Genomic DNA, 21,683 nt, shown 5'->3' with positions numbered 1-21,683 from the left:
CCCTATCAAATTTCAATCCAATTTTTACACCTGGAATAATGGAGGAATCCACACAGCTACGACCGCTTGCACCAGGAATGATGCACAAAGGAGGACTTCCAAGGTTTTAGCCTCATTATTTTCATTCCAGTATATAGTACTCTTGTTTTTTTCCCCCTGGTAGTGTTACAGATCTTTAAGTGGCTGAACAACATCTGCACCAAGAAGACCACATGATGTGAAGCAGAAGCAAAGAGACGTGGCATTATGCATATCGCAAGGTACCCTGAGCTATGCGCTCGCAGTGACGTATACACTGACAGGATTAATTTGACATTGGCAAGTGAAAACTTATTTTGTCATTAAGCTATCATAATTACACCATGTTCCGAGCCAGCAGATGCCCTAGCTGAGATGCCTACATATGCTGCCTTTGCAGCAAGAGGCTAATACAGAATTTTAACTTCAGTCTCTTTTATGATGGGCGTGGGGCAGATTGGGACACTGTAGTTTCAGAGTGCCCTGTGCCTACCCATGGGATGTCCGAGGGACATGGGCACTGCAGAAGGGCCAAGGGACATTTGCAGCCAGCTGGCAGGGGTCCTGCCACCCAAAGTCTACAATGACAAGACTTCAATGGTCTTCAGTCCAAACTTTAAATCCTTTCATAACGAAGCCTCTCTAAGCAGTGCTTCTGATTCGTGTATTTTCAGCAAAGAATGTGTTTCTTCATCAATGAAGGGCATAAGCTATGTCCAGGAAAAATGCTCTCTAGTAGACAAACCATGAGGATCTTTTGCACTTAATCAATATTTGGAAAAATCAGACTTTGGTTCCTGCCCCCCATTTATTCTGATGATTAGATATACTTAAGAATGGAAAAGCAAGAAAGATACCAGGCAGAAGAGCTGCAGCACTGGTAGGATGTGGTATTGCAATATTTATTACTGCTGAGAGAGAAAAAAAAACAATGGAGTATCAAAAAAATCCTAATGTTTGAGGCATTTAACTACAGCAGCTTTAGGTTACCTTAAGGTGACAATTTCTAAACAATCAAAATTGTGTAATAAGTTAAGCAAAAAAAAAACAGTTTCTTTCTTAGTTCATGAACTCCCCAGCCAATGACAAATTATGCTATTAGTGGCCTCAGTACGATTGTGAAAATATCCCTTACTTACAATTGAATGTGCTGGTTGGGTTTTTTTTCTTCATTGTTGTGTGTTGTTGAACTAAAATTGACAAAGCCCTGAATTTCGTCGTTCTTGCAATGTATTCTTTTCCCCTGACTTCCTGTTTTCATGAAATTTTAATAAGGCATTTAAAGTAAATAGCTATGCAGAGTCTCTATGCCTCTTTGAATGCTTGGGATGGATGTTTTGGGTAAAGTGATAGTCCAGAGACCTTGAAAGCATTTAATCCCATTCTAACTTGGCAAGACAACAGAAAATTAAAGCAGTGCTCTATCCACTTCTAGCAACTCTGGAGAGATTTTTTGGGGAGGGGGCGGAGGCAAGCCTGGTGTGTGGGACAGCGTGGGGAAATAGTGGGTCTGTCCCTACAAATACTGACAGCAATCAGACAGATTTAGAAAACTCAGCTCTCTAAACAAGAAGAAAAGATCATCAAAAAAAAAGTGCATGGGAAATGCAGCCCTCATGCCTTTTCACTGTTTGTGTATAAAGCAAAGCCCCTCCCTGAGCATCCCACACCCCTCCATGGGCAGGGGGCCTCCTCAGCTCCCCACCTTGCTGCCACCACCCCTGGCACCCCCCAGCCTGCCTTCGCCCCACATCCTGCTGTTTGCATGGCTCGAGCTACACAGAGCAACTGGGGGCAGAATACACTGAAGTGGGAAAAGCCAAGAACCAGCTTAGAAGCAAAAAGGAGGAGGACAGGGTCAAACCCTACAGGAATCACTGCCCCTTAAGAGTCTGTAACTCGCAGAATAAAAACTCCAGATTTTAGGAAATTGGAGGAATGACAGAGGAAAGCTGCTCAAGTTTCAGGGTCAATGGTTCAGTTATTAATGAAGGTGACATGCTTTGATATGAGAGTCCATGACCTCAGATCACAGCTAAGCCTGATCCCTGAGCCTCACTCTAATTTAAACTTCTGTGGGATTTTTATTATCATGCATGCTAAGAGCTAAGAGCTTCACAGGATGGACAATAAAACAATAACATGTGAGTTGGCCAACAGATCATTATTGAGTTAAACCTCTTGTCGGGGACTAGTCATCTTCTGGTCATGGTTTCCTGGATAACCGTGTTTAAATTGGATGGGTTTAAACACAGACGCATCTCCAGTCGCCTGTGTGTTTTGGAAATGTTTCACTTCCACTGGCACGGGGGTCAAGGCTTTTGCTTGAAGCAGGAGGAAGATAGGAGTGTTTGCTCTGGAGCTGTGTACACTGCTCACTTCTAACAAGGAGGAAAGGGCTCGCCATCAGCTGCCACCTCTGCAAAAGAAGCTAGAGCAGCTAAATGGTGAAGAAAACTTACCGCAGCAGCTTAGAAAAACAGGAGATGTGGCTGCTTTGGAGATGTGAATGAAAGTAAGAGGATTACGGAGCCCTTGAGAGGAGGCATACTTGGCAGGGCTCACAAGATGGCACAAATTGCCTCTTCTGATGAGAAAAATATGAAAGAATAAAGATGAAAACTTCCAGGAGTCCACATTTAAGGAGACAACTCTGATTTTGGGGGTCCCTGAATTGTGCCTGCCTCCTGTTCCCCCAGCTGCTGGTACATCCTGAGCCCGGGCAGTGGCTGGGCTCCCTCCCTCCCCTCTGCTCACAGGCCCAGGAGCACTATTCCTCTCCTTGCCTTGCAAACCTTTTGAACCCTACTAGTAGGTACAGGAAGCATTGTTTACACAGTTGGATACATATTGCTTTTGCACACCACTGTGAGCCATCAGCAGAAATCTCCGCAATGGCCAGCTCGCCAGCCTCTCCTTGGCATAGCCCCTGACTTTCATATATCAAATAAGCAAAAATATTCCAAGCAAAGCAAAACAGAGCGAGTCTTGGCTCCTTGTCCTTTAACATACATATTCAATGTGCAGGAAGCTGGGAAGAGCTATTCATGGGGCTGGCTTGTTTTTGTTGGTTTAGGTTTGGGGAGGGGGGTAGTTTTCAATGCGCACTGCATCCTCCACAAATTTTAATAAGTGTGTTAAGCCACAGTGATCCCTTTCCCTTTCCTCTCTCCCTCTCTCTCTTTTTTTTTTTTTTTTTTTTTTTACAGTGTTTAATTTTTACAAGGACATTTCACTTTAAAAGGAAGAAAAGGCTGCACCATAAGGGCTGCAGTGCAAAGCTTTTTCTAGTAATTTCCAACAATATATTTTGGAACTGTTCCCAGTGAACAGGCCAGATTAGCTGCCTTTGGTTCACATTTTACATTGTTTGCTAGATAGGGAAGCTCTGAAAAGCAGACTCTGTCCATACTGTTTGGTTGCAATAAAGCTAATTCTATTCAGTCCTATAGCAGTATGATAGCACTTGTGTAGGATTTCCCTTCGCTTGCATATTTATAGGGTCTTGTAGAGCTCCGCTGTAGCTCAGTGCCAGCATGAAGAAATCAAGCTGTCAGTAGTTTCTATTTTTGTCCCTACCTATAGTTTCAGTAATGACAAGTGAGTGAGGCAACATATGCATTTCCCATCTACAGGAAAAAATTACTGTCTTCCTTCAGTGTCTTACATCTGTGCTACAACCTATTTTCCTAGGGCTTCAGATTATGTTAGCTGAGAGTTAACATGTATAAGCGCTGGTCAGGTGCAGTTGATTCCAGACATGGCCATTTGTCGAACCCCAAGAGGAAAAGTTTCAATAACTCCAAATTCCTGGTGCTTTTCCTTTTTGCCCCTAAATGGCGGGGGGGGGTGGAACCTGCCTGGGAAATAGCTGTGTGGCACCCCAGCTCCTATCGGGCTTTGATCAGCGTACACATTCAAGCAAATGAGGATTCTCTACCCAAGATTAAGAGAGCTGCTGATTATATTTGATGTCCTCTTCTTGACCCCGCATGGTTAACTTGTTGCTGCAGCTTCCGCAGGAGTTGCTGAAATGGGGGCAGACACCATCAGCCATGGTCAGCAGCACCATGCAGGCCTACCCAGCCGTTTCCCAGGCAAGGGGAGGGATTTGGACACGGGTCCGATGCTAACAATTGTCCCCAAAGCTGCTGAATCATTAAGGCAATGCCTACATCATTTGCAATCTCCCCTTTTCATCCAATATTTGCGTTTACGAATGCTTCAACCCCATCTGAGAGTGGTCACCCCACAAATGCCACCTCACCCAGGAACTCCAGCGGCCGCAGGACCCTGCCTTGTGAGGGTGGTGGGGAAGGCAGGCACACACCCCAGCTTGCAGCTGCTTCACCTTGACAGTATCAAGGCCCTTACAGCCCCAGCCATGACTGCATCAGGTCTTCAGTGACAGCTAATAAGTGGGAACTGCACCCCACTGCTTTGCAAAGCTGCAACTCAGAGCTCCTTTGGAGATTATATTTATTTAAATGAGAGAAAGACAGTGGGCTTTAACAAAAGCTCATAAGGAAAATAGCTTGACAACTTTGATAACAAGAAACAAACTCTTTTTCATAGTATTTCCTCTCCTCCCCAGCTCCATCCTCTCCTTCCCCACAGCCTGCAAAAGCAGATTTTTATCCCCTATTTGCTTCTGCTTAGAGAATATGTACGGTTTGGAAGTGGGGTATGGACGCCTCAATGTTCAGCCTTTGTCTGTGAGGCTCCTCCGCCTGAACTGACTTCTTTTTGGACTCCAGTCCACCAAAAGGAACAGGCAGAATTGAGATAGGAGGGGAGGGAAACAGGGGACAAAGCCAGAGCTGTTGGGCTAGGCTATAAATAAAAAACAGAAAAAATATGTTAAAAAATACAAGGCAACGCTATAAATCCCTCTCTCCTGTGTGAGCAAGCTACTGTATTACCGAGCTGGTGGGGCTGAGAGACTTCCCGTTACTTTATAGTCCATGACGATCACCCTCTTACACTGCCACAGTATAACAAGCAAATGTCCCAACTCCCAGGAAGCCACTCATAAAAAGATGCACTGCACAGCCTCTTACAGTCCTCAGAGTAAGAGAAGCAAAAAGAAAGGATTTTTTGCCCTTTAAACCCGTTACTTATTTTGCCTTTTTATTTTTTTTTTTTCCGGGGCAGGGGGTGCTGGAAGTTGGGGAGGAAGAGAGGGTGAGGAGGAGGAGGAGAAGGAGGAGGAGGAGAAGGAGGAGGAGAAGGGAGCCTGAAGGCAGCCGGAGCTGGGGATCCTTCCTGCTTGTTAATACACAGGCAAAATGATATGCACATATACAGCTTCGCAAGCTACCACGGGGAGGGAAGTAACACAAAGGAGCCATTTATTGCCTGAAAACTGTCTCTGAACAAACCCATTGTGTTAAAGTAATACAAATTCACAACACCTTCCTGCCTCCTTCTCCATCTGGATCTGTGCTAGTTTGGGGAGCGGGTGCTGCTGCCGCTCAGCATCCTCGCGAGGTCACCTCCCAGGGCCAGATGCCACGCTGATAACACAGGGGTGAGGGAGAATCGGGGGGAGAGAGGATAACTTGGCCAGGAGACTCTTAAAAATCCGTCAACTCATTTCTGGCCAGGCTGCAGGTTTATCTGGAGAGGCAATTTAAATCCAAGAACCAGAAGGAGGTATCTTTTGATGTAACATTTTGTTCTTTTTACTGAATACAAAGTTATTCCAGGCAATGCAGTTGGCCTGAAATAGTTATCAGTTACAAAACCAGGACTGCTCCTATCTCCTCTCCTTGTGCAATGCTAAGATCCTCCCGCTGAGCTCCAAAGTAGGGGAAAAGCTATTAATTAAAAATAATTCTCCACGTTAAGGCTTGCTGCCTAAAGCTCAGTTAATATTAAGGAAATTCCAGCCGTTCACTCCCTGCTGCTGGAGCCTTTTCTTTCTCTATTTTGTTTTGCTAAGCTTTTTGAGAATATACACGGAGATCGCCTCGACGTCTCCAGCCCCTTCCCTTTCCTCCCCAAAATTCAGAGCCTGCTCTTCCCCACTTCAGGGAGGCCCCAACCTGCCGGTCTGGGTCACCCCAGGGGGACAGCAGGTTTATTCCCCTTCCACCTCTGCCACCCTTTTCTCGAGGAGAGGTGATAACAGAGGGACCCCTGTGACCCTCGTTCCACCCGAGGTGTTAACACCAGCCAGAAGAAATGAGTTTTCCTGCCTTCCCGCTCCCGCTGAGCATCACAGCTCCGCTTCTCAAAATACCTGCCCTCAATTTTCAAAGCCAGCAGCCTTGGATGCATTTAGCCTTTTCTGCTGCTTGGAGGTGCTTGGCACTCTGGACCTGGATGATGGGGCAGGTCTGTAAAGTGGGGACGAGGAAACGTCCTTGCCCCTGAGCAGAGACATGGGACTGATAGGGAAGAGCAGGACATGCAGCACAAAGCCTGGGTCCTTAGCCAAATCTTAACTGAGGGTCTGCGGTCTGAAGCTGGACTTGAAAATTACAGAGAGATCACGGAGAGCCAAACTCCCCATATTTCTGCATCCAGTTGTTCAACAGCTGATATGAGGAAAGCAACTTTCTCTCCTGCTAACTGATGGCAATACATTTCATGCCAGCAATGCTAAACAACATGGATGGAATCTTCTGAAAAACATTGTAAAAAATCTACATTTTATCAGGTATTTCCACAGTGTTTGGGAAATGCATAAACAGTGCAGAAATGGAAAATGGAAGAAAACAAGAAACTAATCAAAGTTCAAAAACACTATTTTCTCTTGTGGGGAAAGGTTGAAATTAAATGCTTTGTTATGCTTAAATATTACAGAACTGCAGCAAATAAGCTGATTTCAACAGTGACAATATTAGTGCAAGATTCCTGCCTTTACAGTATCTCAGAGAGTCTATAAACCATACATTTTGTGCTCTTATTTTCTTGATAGCTACATAAGGTAAAAAAAAAAAATATATACTATTTCCATGATTTTTTTTTTTTTCTGAATTCATGCAGGAATCTTTCAGAGAACAGACCCCAAACAGTTGTTTTATCAAATTCTAACTTTTACCATTTCAGACTCCATCGTGATGAAACATGATGTACAGGCTGTCAGAACAAAAGCCTTGTCTCTTCAGTGCACACATTTTAAAGCCATTGCTTTCATTTTCTCAAGTAGGAAAAATAAAATAAAATAAAATAAAATAAAATAAAATAAGAAGAAAAACAGAGATACCTTCAGATTTTTTTTATGATTCCCTTTTTTTTTTTTAAAGATCAGTAAGCCTAAAAAAGGTTTAATTGAAACAGTTTCTGTGTTTTCAGGCAGTAAGTTTTTAGCAGACAGTTTTAAGTGTACTTTTCTAAATGTTCTTTTCTACAGAGATAAAGGTTAGGGATGGTAGTGACAAAGACAGTATATGACTGGAAAAAGTATTTCATACATCACTGTGAATTTACATAGAGCTGTAAAATGTGTTAGGTCAAGCAGGATTCCACTAGGACAGAGAAACAAACTCTTCATTCTTGAATATTAGTCTTACTAAGATGGGAACATAGTTCCCAATTCATTAGAGTGTTCGTTAAAGTCCATACTTAGACACACATACCTGAGTCTCACTGAAATCATGGAGGCTGGAGATCACCTTAAGGTTTTATTTCTGTGGGGCTTGGGGTCCAAAAAAGCAGCAGAGCTAGCTAGCGCTGGAGAGAACAAATCACCTATCGTGCACATGCTTTCTTACAAAACCATTCCTGCACCACAGTGCTAACACACGGCCAGCAAAGCCAGATGAATGCATTCCCATGGGAATTTGTGTCAGAGTCCCAGCATGGATTACCTGAAGGTGACTATGAATCTCTGCTTGCTGATGATACAGGATTTATGTGGAGCTGGCATGTCAGAGCTAAGCTAAGAAAGAAAGTGGTGCTTTAAACTATGTCCTAGCCAAAATGTGGTGATGTATTTCTGTTGATCTTTAGCAGTGGTGGTGATGTAGCCTGTGGTGTTGACCTCTTATGCTACCACTGCCACTGCCCTTTTCATTGAGAAATTACTCCCTGTATTATTACTCCATCTATTAGAAATAACGCTTAGATTCATAGATAGCACTCAAACATATCTTTCAGGAAGTCGTGTAAACTGTACCCTTGATTTTATAAGTTCTACTCCTTCCCTTAAAATTGTTCACCCCGCCTGAATTCACACACGTTCACACTGAGTTTCCCAGTGAGTCACCCAGGTTGTTTCGTGGGCCACGTCGATTCATCAGCAAAACGTTAACGTGAACTCTTTAGAATGAAAAACCACAGGATGTTTTATTTGAGCTGCACAAGCAAGCCCTTTCCCAAGTCCTCACTGAAGGATGCGGTACTCTCTGTGAGCAGAACAGCAGCTAGTCATGCAGCTTGTTACTCACTTTCCTTTCATGGGAAGCTCATCCCAAATGCCTGCAAGAGAAATTACTGAATACAATGCCACTGCCTACCTCACTTTATTTATACTGCAATAAATATAAATCAAACAACACTTTTGATGTGAGAGCTAACGATTGAGAATCTCACATCCATGTGAGGCTGCTTTCCATTTCCTACAGTGATATTAATTTGTAATTTTTCCTCCTGTCTCTGCAATTACTTTTTAAACTCCTCTATTTCACATCATCAATCCCACTCATAAGACTGCAAGTCACCTAGATGCCATCTGTTGAAAAACAGAGTGATGGAAAGTCTGAATAATGCACTGAGTCAGGGTTATAGATGCTACATTTTGACATACTCAGAGGCATAAAGCTGGGGGAACAGATTAATAATTACTTTACCTGAAACTAAATCAGTTCATCTTTAAAGGCCTGACCACAGGCTGAAGCTAGTTCTATAAATACCTTGGTTTAGTCAGGACTAATTCAAACAAACTGGGTATGCAAATATTCAACACTACAATGGCAAGATGCTTTCTCTGATAGTTCTTGCTTTAGCATGTCAATCTGAAACCTTGATTGCTTTTCTCACACTTCTTTGGATGAAAGGACATAAACAGCTATGAAAACCAGTTCTTTAATATGCTACTCTTCAATTCAATTCAAACATACACTTATTGCAAAAAGAACAACATGAACTGAGGGGAAAAAAAAAAAGAAAAAAGAAAAAAGAAAAAAAAAACAGAATGGAGAACACCATAATGTAATAGCAAGTGCAAAGCAATTTTCATTTCCTGAATCCTGGACAATTCATGCACAGAGCAATTTTTCTACTATATAGCAAAAAAAAAAAAAAAAAAAAAAAAAAAAAAAAAAGGATGGGGAGGGAGCGTATATTTCCAGTATAAATTGGGAATAGCTTAGGAAATGTTGTTTTTTAATCTAATTTCTGCATTTTTGCAAGATTTTTAAAACCATTGTTAATAATTATACTTGGCATGATGAAGAGTGTACACATATTATTTCAGAGGACAAAAAAGTCCTAAATCTTACTGGCTTGGATTCTTTGACCTCGACAAGTTTAGTCTGAAAACATTTGTTACATGATGAAAAGCTTTGTGAGAATGCTAATAACATTCTTAAAGGGTTAATGATGCCTAACTGATTGGCACTAAAAACTAGATTTCATTTGGTATAGTGACAGAGAAACTCTGCCACCAGGAGTATACATTCATGCCCACATTATTATAGGACAATTTAGGTCATCTTATTTTAAATTTCATGGCTCTGTAACATAGATGTAAATCAAAGTCAGTGAGGCAAATGATGATTTTTCCATAGTGAGATTTTTATAGTCTTGATCTTGAAAATATGCTTTGGGCTCAAGCTGTCTATCAAAATCCTTTCAATTAGCCAAAGGAGTTTGTGTTGCTGCTAGTGTACCATTACAATCAGAAAACAAAAGCAGAAAGCCTTCAGAATGAGGCACATCTCATCATTTTTAAAATCTGGGTTATACTAATAATTAACATTTTTAAAAGACTTGGAATAATAAGGTGTTCAGGTCTAGAAACATGTGGCTATTGAAATGGTGAGACTTCATACCGAGGCACATCCAGAGACTTAAACAAACACTATGTGCTGGTAGTGTGGCTCAAAACACCGCAAAGAGGGCCAAGTGTTTACTTTGTGAACATATAGAAAGGTGTGTGTGTGTACACCTGCACACATAATTTGTTTTTGAAGGATTTCAAGTGTTTAATTGTATGATTGTAGCATGCAGGTTCAGCCACATACAAGCAATCCCTTGCTTTAATAAACACACCATGAATTTGATATATTGATTGTTTGCTTTTTTAGACCTGATTTATCTGTCACTTCCATTTCCAGATTTGATTTATTGGTCAATTCCTTTTCAAGATTTGATGTATTAGTCATTTTCTTTTCAAGATTTGATTAAAGCACATTGCATAAGCTCTTTCAGATCTATTTCTAAATATTGCACATATATCTAGTTTGTATGTTTAAAAATCTTAATTCCAAAACTTTCTGGATTAATAATTCATCTCTTTCTATCTGGACCTATTCCTTGTTATACACGAGTATAATCTGAATTAGATGAAACAAGCAATTACAGTGGACATAAAATACAGTAACTGTAGTTTTACAATAAATTGCACTCTCTGAAGCTTTAAAGAGAGTCTGGAGATTTATTAAAAAGCATTAAGACAAAATAGGTAAAATTTGAGTTCTAGCTTCAAAGCTTTTATGCTCTAGAATCACATGCTGCAAAAGCAAACAGAAGGGAATTTGAGCTCTGTGGCTCCGATTGCCCCAGGGATGCAAAAGAGGGAATCTCAAAATAAGGTACAGGACTTCTCTTGCCATGATAAAATGCACAGGGGCAAATCTTTGGGGAAATAAGACATGTGCAGAGCCACAGGAGAGAGATGTCTGGTCCCAGGTCTACACCCACTGAAGCCAGTCCAAGGTGCACATTTTTGGCCATACTTTCAAACTGGACAGATCAAAGATTATTTTTTCCCTAAAAATAAAACAGAGGCTTTAGCTAAAGCATAAAGAAGAGCTCACTTTCTAAACCTGCCCCTTCAGAACAGCAGGTCTCACACTGAAACACCTTTCTTGGCCCTTTGTTGCAGGATCAGGTTGGTCTAACCCAAGTCCTCTTTGGGATGGGGAAATCCTGGTATAAAGGTGAGGGACTGTCACCAAGGCCAGCTTGTGCTGCTACCCCAAAAGATTTCACCAGCTGGCCAAAGCAGGTCAGGTCCTGCTGCACAGTGGACCCAGAATGGATTCAGACATGGGGCAACTGTGTGGAGCAAGGGGTCATCCTCTGAGTGGGACAAAACCAATGGAGTTACAGACTCCACATTGAACGCAATGAAAGGAGTGAGGTGAGCCTTGACTGACTGGCCAAGTTCCAGCAGAGGTAATTAAATTCTGCCTAGCTAAACTCTTTCTGCACCAACAAGATAGGGGTTTGTTATCTACTTCCTAATCTGCCCCAAACTGTGGGCAATGCTGTTTTATACAGTCAGACAGCTGCTTGATTCCACCGGTGCGTGAAAGGAGCTGTTTCCATCCATCTCTTATCTGCCTCACAGGGGTGTTTTGAGGGCTAATTAATAAATATTTGGAAAGATGAAAGGCACTCAGGAAGTACAAGGCATTACTATTTCACACTCACCTCTGAGCGGATCTCTATAACTGTATGACCTGGGCATTCAAACAGTTACATGAATGTGTTTCGGCATTAGCTTCCTGAATGGTTCATAACAAAAAAGAACCCTATCCTGCCAAAGGCTGAGCACCTCCCAGCAGGATCTGATCACCAAAGCTCCCGCTGAATCCAACAGAAATTGAGAGTGCTTCTCATACAGCAGAAGATGCTCAGCTACTCACAAAAACAGGCTGCCTTTGAGGAAAATCCATTTGTGCTTTAACACACCTATTTCATGTTTCTGGTAACAGCTCAGGACAATGGCCACCAAAGTCAAAAGAAGCTTTTCTAGTGGGTTTAGTGAGAGTTTGATTTGAGAAACAAAGAGCAGCACACAGCAGGCAGCAGCTGGCTCTGAGAACCACACAGCTGCCCTCTCTCTGCACAACTGGCCCTGGGAGTAAGGAGTGTGCAGAGCTGTAGAGAAATACTACATGGAGATGCCAAGGTCAGAGCTGAGGATGTGAGTCCCTACCTCTGGCCCTGCAAAATTGATAGAACCATAATAATAAAAAGGATGTCAAGGGTTGCTAGTGCCATGATTGGGATTTAGGGGGAACCTGTACAACAATGTACAAACATTGTCACCTCTTTTCTGTATGACAGCTCGTGAGCAACATACCCCAGAAAGCTGCATCTTAGCTGGGTGACTCATCTGCCTCCTCCATTGACTGGGTGTGGCATCACTTCATGTGGACAAGGAGAAATCAGAGAAAGTTATTTAAAATGATACCTTCCCATGTTCAGTTATTGAGCTGCAATAAGTGCCAATATAATAGATGGCAATTACAAAAAATTCTTAGGATGGGCTAAATGCTACTATTCCTTTTGCTATACAAAACCTTGTACAGCATTTTTTTTTATTATTTATTTTATATGGTGATGCAACTACAACATTGTACAACATTGTTCATCTTTTGGAGAAAATAGATTTCAGAATTGCTCAATGAATCATTGTACTCGAGTATTATAAAATTTAGCACAGCATCACAGAAACATGTGAAGAATTTCTCAGCACTTTTTGAGAAGACCTAGCACAGGAGAAGTCACCTGCTCCCCACAGACAGGTACCTTGAATTTGGTGAGACGTAATTACCCGTTTCCCATAAAGCAGAGCAGCCCATTTCCTGGCCCCATGAAGATCTGTCTGAGGGTAAACCACTCCTGCCAAAGGTCTTGAACCTGAAGACTCAGAAGAAGACACTATAAGGTAAAAGGCCTACATACACTTCAAAAGATGGAGTCCATAACCATATGTCTGGGAGCATTTCAAAGGGTGGGATTGTCTGAGCCAGAAAAATCTCTGGACTTTAGCTGAACTTTTTTACATCTCTAAAATTATCTGAGATCCATCATTTCCACACACATCCAATAACAACTTCCTGTCCTCCTCTACCACTCCAAAAGTCAATTCTACCCTGTCCAAGACAAACCATCCCCTTGAGATAGGACAGGCTTCTGCCCCAAGTGAATAATATCCAGCCCCCTCTTGCTTTCCCAGCAGAGCTTCCCCCTCTCTTTTCCACTATGCCAGCATTTCCCACACAGCGCAAATCCACACTGAAATACTTCACACAGCAGGGAGCCAATTCTCACACCATGAAATGCCAAATCCTCCAGAACACGTAAAACAAACACTTTGCAGTTTGCATCCTGCACTTGTTGAAATGCAAAATGGGTCTAATACTTTGTTTTTCATCTGCTGCCTTCTCTCTGAGACAACGTTTCAAGACAAACAGGTTGAGCGTGGGTACAATGTGGAAGTGGTTTCAATGAGGTTTTGTACAACCTAGTTCCCACCGCTACACACAAAGCATCCATGTACCTTCTGCATCAAAGGTGTTTGCTGGTGGTGTGGGTGGCTCGGACAGAAGACGGGGATCTCGTTTGTGCTGACTGGGCTTCTGAGAAGCGGCTCACCACGTACATCGCTCTGTAACAGCTTACTGTGCTTCCAGCAACAACACTCGGAGTCAGGGCCATCACCTGCCACCGCTCCCATGTCAATGAAGCTCTGAATGTGCTGTCACAGGAAACTACAGAATTACCCTTCCAAAAATGGACAGTGCTTACAGTGCTATTTGGAAAAACAAAACAAAACAAAACAAAAACAAAAACAAAAACAAAAAAAAAAAAAAAAAAACAACAGCACAGCTATTGGCTCTCACTCTTTCACCTATTGCCGTACCCAGGGCATTTACATCTACAGCCCAACGAGGAACAGATGTTGGGTGACTGAAAAACTTGAACCTTCCATTGTTTTATTGACTTGTCACCACAGAGAAATTTGCTTTAATTTACTTTAAAAGTAAATGAGTTGATCTTCATAAAACTGGTGGCAAGTCACAGTTCTTAATGAAGATGTTAAACAAGGACTCTGTTTAACAACCAGAGGCACCAATTCCAAGTGCAAGGCCTATTTGAACAGACACATCTATCTTCCTTTTTGAAACATGCTGGTTTATTTTCAAGTTGTTCAATATACACGGGTGGGGGGTGGGGGATGGGGGATGAAGTGCGTGAGCCCTTGAATGCCTGCATAAAATCTTTACTTTTTTTTTCTTTCTTTCTTTTTTCCTTCATGATGCTTGATGGTACCAGACTGTACCGAGAACCTTTTTTTTTTTTTTTTTTTTTTAAGTAATTCTTATCTAAATAGAGACCTTTTGAACCCTTCATTGGAAAACTCAAAAAAAGGTGAAAGAATTAGAAAGAAAATGCCAAGAGTCCAGGGACTTAGAATCAGGCAAAGACACTCAACTTTTTGAAAATAAACTGCCAGCTAGTGCCAGTCCTGGATGCAAGCCTTGTATTTGTTCAGAGGCTGAATTCAGTTCCCCAGAAATTCATCCCAACCCCACTATCGCCAGCCCAAATCAATCTTTGAGGACTGTGAATGGGCATGTGTCCTGGTTTCAGTTAGGACAGAGTTAATTTTCCTCCTAGTAGCTGGCAGGGTGCTATGTTTTGGATTAGAATGAGAAGAGCGCTGATAACATGCTGATGTTTTAATTGTTGTAGAGCAGTGCTTACACCAAGCCAAGGACTTTTCAGCCTCTCTCTGTCCTGCTAGCGAGCAGGCTAGGGATGCAGCAGGAGCTGGGAGGGGACAGACCCAGGACAGCTGACCCAAACTGGCCAAAGGGGTATTCCATACCATCTGACGTCATGCTGAACAATATATAGGGGTGGCTAGCCGGGGTGGAGGGGGGGCCGGCTGCTCAGGGATAGGCTGGGCATCGGTCAACGGGTGGTGAGCAATTGCATTGTGCATCACTTATTTCGTACACATTATTACTATTAATACTATTATTATTATTATTATTGTTGTTATTCTTTTCCCTGTCTTAATAAACTGTCTTTATCTCAACTCACAGGCTTCACTTTCCCGTTTCTCTCCCCCATCCCGGAGAGGGAGGGGGGAGGGTGAGTGAACGGCTGTGTGGTGTTTGACTGCCAGCCGGGCTAAACCACAACAGCATGGTGTCACTCAGGTACTGGAATGTGAAAGAGGTCTTCCAGCCACCTCAACACCACCACGTGGGATCGCTTCCCACCATGGCCATGAAGAATATACCCATGGACACAAGAAGTCAGTGAGGCAAGAAGTCCTTAGAGACAGGAGATGGAGATACCTCCTTTGTAAAGAAGTAACACAGGGTTTTTAAAGCATAGAGAAGAGACTGTTGCCTTTACCACCTTCATGTGTGCGTATCACCTTACTACAAAAAATGAAAAGAGAGGGAAGGAAAAAGAAAGAAACAGCTGATCTGTACGTCCAAACTGACAGGGTTGAGTGGAGCCTGAGCAGAGGGGAATGTCACGTGGCCAAGAGAACCTTCCCGAGCCCAGTGCTCGCTTAGGCCCTCAGTTCAGCATGTTCACAGCACTAAATCTGGAGTACCAATTTCCCTGGGATTCAGAGGAAATAGCTCTAACTAGTCACAAGCACTTCTTCCCACAGCTCCCTGCAAGTCTCCTCCAGGCATAGACAAGGCCTCAGCCAACTCTGGTAGCCTGAGAAAAGCTGAGCCCAAGGTGTTAACAGCTGTGAATACAATGCAGTTAATTTAATTGGGTTGTCCATCCTTGATATGTGAGAAGTCCCTTTTAAATGTAACAACTTTTTTTTTTCCCCCAACAACCGAGTTACTATTTTCTCCTGAACTCCATTTTCATTTTAATGCTGATGCTCAGTTTCTTTTGCAAATTGAATGAAGGTAAAACTCTCCCAATAATATACCACCCTTTTGAGCAACTTATTTCCTTTTGGTGCAGTTTCAAATAGATAGAGCTATAATTGCCAAAATAAATTTTATCCCAGAAATGCAGAAAGCTGAAAGTTAAGCTTAACTTATAAACCCTTTTTAAGAGAGAAAAATCATGCCAGCCTTATCACCATGACAGTCACAGCTGTTTAGATTTATTATGCAATGGTAATCAGGCTAGACAATAAATTTGCTATAATAACACATTAATCACTTTGTAAAGAAAAATGAACTACTTAAAGGAAGACAATACATTTTTTCTCTCTCTTCTTCCCCATGGTATAAATGGGTCCTCAGTTCCATTCTTTAGAGAAGGAAGCATATATTTTCACTTCTGCTACATCTCTGATTTGAGCCAATGGCTCAGCAAGGTCACCACCATTTTACTTCCTACAGAACTGAGCTCCACAAATATTTCTCAGTGAGATCTTTAGAGTTTTGAAATGCTTGGGCTAAAATGTCTACCGTTTAGTTGCCTTTTTTTTTTTTTTTTCTCCGATTCAGCATACATTTTCAGTATGTACATGAAGTTTATACTTTTGGATGAAATGGCTCTTTCAGTGGGATTCATAGAAGAAAAGTCCCTGGGAAATATTTTCTTGCAAGTAAATACCTTTGTTTTGTTCCAGGACATCTCCATACGAAACTGCCAGGCACGGCACCAGAAGACAACGAGGAAAGCAGAGTTAGCAGGCTCCATTTCCTCTCATTTTTCCAAGGAACAAAGTGAATATTCCTTGAATGGGCCCTAATGTCACCTCCAACTTTTTTTAAAAATAAAGCAACTTAGAGCATACAGCAAAGCCCAGGCCTGTGCAGATGGCTGAAAAATCCTCTTTGGCCCAACATCATCGGTGCCACTTGGGGAGAACTTCCTTCTGCCACAAAGAAGAAACGGGATCTATCTACCCAAAGCTACACTGAAGCTAGCAGTTTTTGAAATGCTAGATCTGATTGACAATGCCACCTGAGCTGCTAATGAAACCAGTGAAATTCATGACACAATCTCCAAGTAGCACCTTGGACATGTATCTGCAACTATGAAGAGCCTGCATCCTATCTCCCCTTCTTTTTTATATGTGAAATTACAAAACATCAACATTATAATTTACCATTATTTAAAACACACTTCCCAGTGCCTGTCAGTAAGTTCTGGCTGTACATTGCACTAATGTATTCCTGTTACAGGGGTAAACTCACGGGGAGACTGTGGTTAACGCACATAGGTAAAGAAACGCTCCCTGCCCTCCATCCCACAGAAGAAAAATTATCAGTGTAAGAATTAAATTATTCCCCTTTCAGATGTTGTAAAGCCTCCAGGCAGCATCCTAACAGTCCTTTTCAGCACAGGTAAATTGAATTCCAGCAAGTTTACTGTATGTGGACTCTTCAGAGGAGATATTAAATAGCAAAGTCATGACCATAACCTATGAAAAAGGACCAAAAAGCCTGGTGTTGTTTAGTCTAGAGAAAAGGAGGCTGCAGCGAGCCATAACAACAGCTGTCAAATATGCAAAGGGTCAGTGCAAAGAGGAAAGGCGTACGCTGTTCTGGGTGACCAGGACAAGGCGTAAGGGACCTGCACCACAGGAAAGCTCCTCTGGTTAGACAAGGGGAAAGGTTTCTGAGCAGCAACAGGAGCCAAGGTCTGTGAGGGAGCCACTGGGGAGGCTGCACGCTCTCTAGGGGGGTCTTCAAAACCAGGCTATGCAAATATCTGTCAGGGATAATGCAGCCTGTCTGACCCTGCCTCACGGCACAGAGACGGATTACATAGCCTCTCGAGATTTCTTGCAACCCTGTTTCATTTATGATTTTATACAGCGGAGCCCCCAAGGGTAATTTTCCCCACTGCCCAAGGTTTTCCCTTATCTGTTCAGTGCTGATGTATTATTCCTTCCCGTTTACTTGATCTGGGTTGTGCTCATGTAAACAAAAAGGCTGGTGTCCGCAGGGCAGCCAGACCACAGCATCCGTCTCCACTGTTCTGATCAGTCACCTACTTCTTATGCTAATTAGTACACAGATGGCAGGGTGGTTGGTGTAAGAATGCAAGAATTTGGGTCAAAGTTGGAGGATTGCTTTGAGATGAATTGTGCTAAAAATATGCAAATAATTCTAAAAATTTTGATGGATTTTCCTGGCATCTTCACGGGTATGTGGCTCTCTGCTGTTTGAGGGAATGACTGGGCAGCACGTGACACCTGGCTTTTCTCAGCAGGGATGAGACTGGTGCTTTGCTCTTCTGTTGAGGGTGCTCATGGTGCCTGTTCACATACAAGGAAATGCAGCATGGCCACAATGCCCAGATTCAACATCTGGCACAGAAATGTCACTCTAGGTGGTGGAAGGGACGGGATTTTTACCACCGTTTTCTTTCACCACTGTAACCCAGCCAGTGCACCAGGACGTGTAGCTGCTTACCTCGTGAACTGTGCAGAGGGGAGAGGGCGCGATGCTGGGGGCATCTGTGACTGGAGATTTGGGACTGCCCTGCAGGAGCCACAGGGATCCTGTTATGAACACAAAGCCTGACCTTCTGCCATCATCACGCACAAGAGTCACAGGCAAATCTAAACACTGACATTACTGAAAAAAAGCCTTGCAAAAGCTGCCTTTGCACGTCTACATCCTAAAAGAGAAAAACCAGCTCCCAAATGTGCCCAAGTCTGTGAAGCCCCCAAACCCAGGGAAGTGTGATGCTAAGCAGTGACCTGCTGTACCAAAAAGCGAGCCTTCAGCCACGTACCAGTGCCGCGCGCCCACCAGCACCCAGTTTGCCATGGGGGAAGGAGAGGCTTCCTGGTAGGTTCTTGCTTGCTTGAATTAAATTGAATTTTAAATTGTGTAGAGCTTCAGTAACTGCAAAACAGTCCCATTTAGAAAAAAAAAAAAAAAAAAAAAAAAAGTAAACCAATGCCTCTTCTACTTTAGCCTCTCCAGTTTAATTTCTTTCAAACTTTTTTCTGACGTATACATTATGGCAATGTATAACAAAGTTTTTTGGTGCATTTTCTCTTAGAAGTGGAGTATTTATTTCACAAATTAAATTAGCTTTCTTGATTGCAAGCTGGGAAAACTAGTATATAATAAATTATAAGAAATGCTTGACCGGATCATACGTCAATAAATAATCCTCACACTTAATCTGAAAAACATTAGGTAGTTGGAGTGATGACTGATTTAAAACTGCCCATTTAGTTTACCTGTGATACCATGTTATTTAAATTCAAGACTTTACATTACAATCCGGACTAAAACTTTCATTTGGAAATAATTGAAAAATTTAAGGGATTTTTCCTTTTCTTTCTTTTTTTTTTTTAATTTATTTATTTTTATTTTTTTAAGATTTAATTAAAAACACAAGATGAAATATTTTAGGCAACCAGCAACAAAATGGGAAAATACCATGTGTTTGGGGTTTTAGTGCCCTCTGAGTGCTGGAATTTATTTGCAGCAAGCAGAAAATAGACAGCAAGCATAAAAATTCAGCAGATTCCCGCTAGTAAAATTATTTATCAAGCTAACAAGGGAGGAACCCTTCTAGTAGCAACAAGCCAGCAAGGAAAAGACGTGCCTTTATATTTTACCTTTGGGTTAGCACACCAGTAAAAATGCCAACTGACAAGCACTTCACATAAACATTTCTTTCTAAATGAGCTGCCTTGTTAGAAAAAATCTAAGCAAAGGAGTGCTACAGTCAACAGACAGAAAAACCCAGGATGAATACTACATTGCTGCATAGTACAGAAAAATATAAATAAAGACATAAAAATAATGTAGATGCATAAATGACTTTAATAAATTAACACTTCATTTTGCATTTAAAATAACTACTTGTGCTATAAATCTATCTTAACTTCGGTTCCACCAAGAAAGAATACATCCAGTTATCTGTTATTTAGATCTTACCTTTGGAACTGTATGTACACACACACACACACACACACACAGATATATATATATATATATATATATATATATATATATATATGCAGTCACTGTGCTGTTGTTAGCTGTGCTACTCAAGCCCCATTGCAATATTTATCATATATTTATTTTACAACCGAAACCCTGAAGTCGGTTTTACAGTTTAGTTTAACGATACCAAACTTTGATTATAAATTATAAGTGGCTTTATTGCCAGCCTGAAGAGGCAAAAATTTGGAGACACTCGATTGCCTGATCCCAATTAAATTTTAAAGAAACAGTAAAGTGACACACATTCTCCAAATAGCTGAGCTCTAAGGAAAGCTGCAAATGACTCCTGTCGGCTGTATAGAGGGGCTGTACCCTCAGAGCACTTCTTTGCTAGAATGAACATTTGACAATTGTCAGCAAGCTTTAGAATAAAACCAAACTAAACAAAAGAAAACAACAACAACAAAAATCCCAAGGATCTTTCTTAACTGTTATTATTTTCATTGCAGAAAAAAATAGCTTGTGGGAGGGTAGGGGGCAAAATCAGACTCAGTGCTTTGTCTGATTCTGCAACTCAGGAAGCAAAACCTGCCACAGTTGTTGACAAAGAGAAAACAAAAAGGAAAGTTTTACACTATCCGGAGTGGTAAGAGGGATGCACAGGCATTTCTGGCTGATCTCATGATTTTCTGACTACAGCCCTAAGCCAGACACTGCATGGCTTGCTCTGAACTCCGAAGGCAGGCAAGAAAGATGGGAAAAGGTAGGAACAAAGGAAAAAAGAAAAAAAAAAAAAAAGAAAAAAAGAGTTTTTATTTGAGCTTTTGCTCCCCTCAAAGCCTGGCATTTTTCTCGCCTCTGCAGCACTCACAATGCAGGAGGGGAATGCACTATCTCCCACTCCCTGCGCCAGCCAGCTGAGCTGCTGCTCCAGCCGACCCAGGGCATTGGTTGGGCTGGGGGAGAGAGTCGCCAGCTCCAAAATCACCACCCAGGGCCCTGATCCTGCATTCTTCTCACACCCAAAGATTCCTGCAAAAACAATGGGAGTTTTGGGTGTGCGGGAAATGCCAAAGTGAGCTGGCATTTGTTAACTGCTGATGGATTACATTAATATGAATATTTGTCTGTAGGGGACAAACACTTTCAAGCAGCGAGCACAACATTATGGGCAAAACATCAGCAATAATAACAAAAAAGGGTAGAGAGAAACATCATTGATGTAAACCATGAAATAAATAATATATGTCAACTTTTATGTTTCTTGCCTTTGATCTGGGAACAGCTGACATTAAGTCCAGGAACTGATACCTTTTTAGCTGAGAAGACACAAGATGTCAAGTTAGATTTTTTAGCGCAAGGCCAACATGTGAAAACAAAGCTAAAAGAGTTGAAGAAATGAGCGTAACAGAAAACATAGAGATTATCTCATGTCATTGGAAAGAAAATGATGGGAGTTGCCACAAAAGCCGACTGGTTGATATAATGTTTTCTTCGCTTTTCCTTTCTCTCCTTATTAGAGTATAATTTGGGTCTGAGTGATACGGAAATAGATCCTTCCCGAGCACAGAGAGGGCGTGCTGCAGGTAGAGCAGATGCTGAACGAGGTCTGCAGCATGTACCTGTGTACATTCCTCATTCCCTGATCCCTGCCTGCCTCTCTTCTCAACTCGGTTGCCCAGCCAAGGAGTGCAGGTAAAGCCCTGTGAGCAGGCGTCGCACTAAAGCTCCTCTGGCTCCTGCCCACACAGTGCAGCAGCAATCTGGAGCACCTCCGTGGAGCGCAGGAGAGCTGCTCTCGCCTTTGACTGAGCAAATCTGGCCCACTATTTCTTG

General features: G+C 42.1%; 1 protein-coding gene across 5 annotated transcripts in view; it reads right to left on the bottom strand.

Annotated features, from left to right (window-relative positions):
• The window catches only part of MAF (MAF bZIP transcription factor), a 179,614-nt gene that overhangs the window by 138,565 nt on the left and 19,366 nt on the right, over window positions 1–21,683 (bottom strand). For 2 of the 5 annotated variants that reach the window (XR_005823506.1, XM_040570726.1), the window contains one exon: window positions 15,377–15,380. The exons of the other annotated variants lie outside the window; for them this stretch is intronic. The gene's annotated coding sequence lies outside the window, so the exon portion shown is untranslated. The remainder of the gene's footprint in view (window positions 1–15,376; window positions 15,381–21,683) is intronic. 5 annotated transcript variants of the gene reach the window in all.

This window comes from Cygnus olor, chromosome 12 (assembly GCF_009769625.2).
Source record: "Cygnus olor isolate bCygOlo1 chromosome 12, bCygOlo1.pri.v2, whole genome shotgun sequence".
Classification (NCBI taxonomy): Eukaryota; Metazoa; Chordata; class Aves; order Anseriformes; family Anatidae; genus Cygnus; species Cygnus olor.
Note: the sequence above shows the minus strand (reverse complement) of the source record. Positions and strands in the feature narration are given on the sequence as shown.